Source organism: Capra hircus, chromosome 3 (genome assembly GCF_001704415.2).
Source record: "Capra hircus breed San Clemente chromosome 3, ASM170441v1, whole genome shotgun sequence".
Lineage (NCBI taxonomy): Eukaryota > Metazoa > Chordata > Mammalia > Artiodactyla > Bovidae > Capra > Capra hircus.
This window is the reverse complement of record NC_030810.1, coordinates 323,132-325,985: the sequence shown is the minus strand read 5'-3', so window position 1 is coordinate 325,985 and position 2,854 is coordinate 323,132. Positions and strand designations below refer to the sequence as shown.

The following is a 2,854-nucleotide window of genomic DNA, read 5'->3' as shown; positions in this document are numbered from 1 at the left end:
TCTCTTCACTCAAGTCTTTGCCCTAAAAGTCACTTTGGAAGAGCTTTTCTACATAGTTTTCTCTAAAATATCCTCACACATCACTATTATTTGCCTATTACTTGTATCTGCACCTGTGTGTGTGTGTGTGTGTGTGTGTTTGTGCAAACTCCCTTCAAGAGTTTAGATGGAAAAAGGACTTTAGTCACCATCCTCATGTCCCTAGCACATAAGAGACTGCCTGGCATGTGTTAATAATTGGGAAACATTTGTGAATAAATTAATTTCTATGAGTACACTGAGTGGAATAGAGTCTTGCCTAGTGGTTTTACAAATAAGGAACCTGAGATTGAGAGAATTCAATTCTCTTCAGGGTCTTCAAGGTAGACAGCTAGAAACAAGACTGAAACCAATGAAGGAATTCTTTGGTGGATCCAGTCCAAAGGGCATATTTCAGGCAAAGCTGAGCTCAGAGATGGAAAAGTCTAATTCTGATAATCCAAAGGGAATGAAAAGGAACACTCAGAAGAAACTTGCGGTTGAGAGAAGAGATGAAAAACATTATATGCAAAAAGAAAACCCACAAAAAATGAAAGAAAGAAATACATAATTGGCTATGAATATGCTTTATTGGAGAAGCAAAAGAATAGACACACTAATTGCACACGAGTTAGAGATCACAACGCAGATTACAGATGGGCACGTGGTACAGAGAGATAAAGCGATGATCCTGCTGCTCTTCTTCCAACAACGTGGTATTTCAGCTTCAGGCAGCAAGCCTTTTCTCTGCCAGCTGTCAGTCCAGGAGGGAGGTTAAGGAAGATGCAGTCCATCACCATGGCCGAAGGGAGGACAACGGAAGAGCCTGGATCATGTTGTTTCTTGGTCCAGATGAAATCTGGTGTTGTTACTTCCACTTGGGTGGACACTTCTGCTTGCATGGTGCGCATGGCGGCCCAGGAGGGCATTTCTGCTGGTTCAATGGAGGTGGGCATGGATGAGGTGGACAAGGCTCATGGCACTTCAGTGGGCACACTTTTGGAGGTGGATGGCAGGGCTCCTTGCACTGATGGTGATGCTGATGCCGATGCTGGTGCAGATGCGGATGCAGATACGGATGTGGATGCTGGTGGTGAGACATCTTTCCTGGGTCTCAAGGAATCTGAAATACAAACAGACAACATTCTTCATAACTAGAGTCCGACTGGTAGAACATTTAGCTGCGCCAACAACCCTCCCATCACTAAGGACTCTTCTTGATTCCTGATACAGACTTAATGTTTTTTATAGCTTCTTCACCCTTCCTTTTTAGTATCTCTTGCCCTCAGATCTTGAGTCTTTTTGGTTCGTCTCTCGTTCACCATTTTCTAAAACAAAATTACCTGCACAGGTGTTGTATGAATATAAACATACTCTGAAGAAGAATCTGGATAATAAACTTGTAGCCAATCCCCAAACAAATCTCTACTTATTTCTCCCATGAGGTCGTGGTTGCTGGCCAAGCTGACCTGACTGTGGGCTTCTGAGGAAAAATGCAAAGGCCCACACCAGGCACTCAGTGGGACTGAACGCTGAGAAGGGGGCATTTGGAACTAATGTGTGCTGTGCTATGGCACAGTATCTCATTCCCCTTACTCTCTCTCAGGTTAGGACTGCGCCCCTGACTCCAATTTCTCCTCACATTTCAGATCTCATTCATGACCAAATACCAAAAATTTTCCCCTAAATCCCCATTATCTTCTTTTTCCCATACAGAACACTAATTGCTTCAGTTAAAGCCACTTCTTCCCCCAGATTAAACCCAACATCCAAGTTCCAAAAAGATCTTCAAGAGTTGTGCTCACCAGAGGCTCCAAAGAAGACCTATGACCATCACGACAACGACAGCACTGTGACAGAGACTCCTTTTATAAGGATCAGGCAGCTCCACCCCGGGGGGACATCCAAGGACTGCCATGATGCACTTGTTTCCCACCCCAAATACCACATGCTTGCAATCTCAAAAATCAATGCCCCAGTCATACTGATATCACACAGTTCCCTTGTCCATGGACTTGCTCACCCTTCAGTGAGGAATTAGAGTGATTCATTTGCAACTTTGTCTCATACTTCCTTTACCAGTGTCGTGCACCATTTAGGAAATATGAGGAATGCTTGAGAATGTTGCTATTCTTCCATAGTTAGAGATTTTGCTTCGCCCTCGTGCCAGCTCTCCGGAGCATCTGGTACATAAAACTTACTACCCCATTCCATTTCACCTGTCAGCACCTGGCTTTTTTTCCATTGAAGACATAGACCAGAGTTTTCCTAACTACACATATTTTAACTCCTACCTATAGTTTTTCTAAACTCGCCTTGTACCGTATACTACTTTGTGACAATTAAGTGACTTAAGCCCGACCACAAAGTCTACCTTGATTTTTTAGTGCAAGCAGTCTCCTGTCAGATGTGCCTTCACATGGCTCCAACATGGACTTGAACAGGACAACATGATCCCTCACTTTTTTAGGCAATAAATCACAAGCTCTGGCCCCTTCCTGAAGCTCTGCTTTTGCAGGTTTATACACTGATCTGAACTCTGCAGACCCATGATCTGAGTCATATGTGGTTTACTAGAAACCCTAATTCCTCTCTTCTCATTATCTTCAAAATGAACTCAGTGCCTGGGCTATATCCGTTAAGAACCTTTTCCACTAATACTCCCTAAATATCTTGCGCTTCTTTCCCCTACAATAGTTAATTCAATTGACTCTGTCAGATCCTTTATTTTACATGACACTTAGTGTGCTTTCAGACATTCTTAGTATACTCAGGGAATGAACCTCCATGAATCATTGATTCAGCCACTCAATCCATGGGTATTTTTCCTTAAATA

At 43.1% G+C, this 2,854-nt stretch overlaps 1 long non-coding RNA gene across 1 annotated transcript; it reads right to left on the bottom strand.

Moving 5' to 3' along the window:
• Positions 590–1,933, bottom strand: LOC108633806. The gene is made up of 2 exons (XR_001917183.1): positions 1,824–1,933; positions 590–1,141 (listed from the first exon to the last, which is right to left on the bottom strand). It is a non-coding gene; the product is annotated as an uncharacterized LOC108633806 (long non-coding RNA).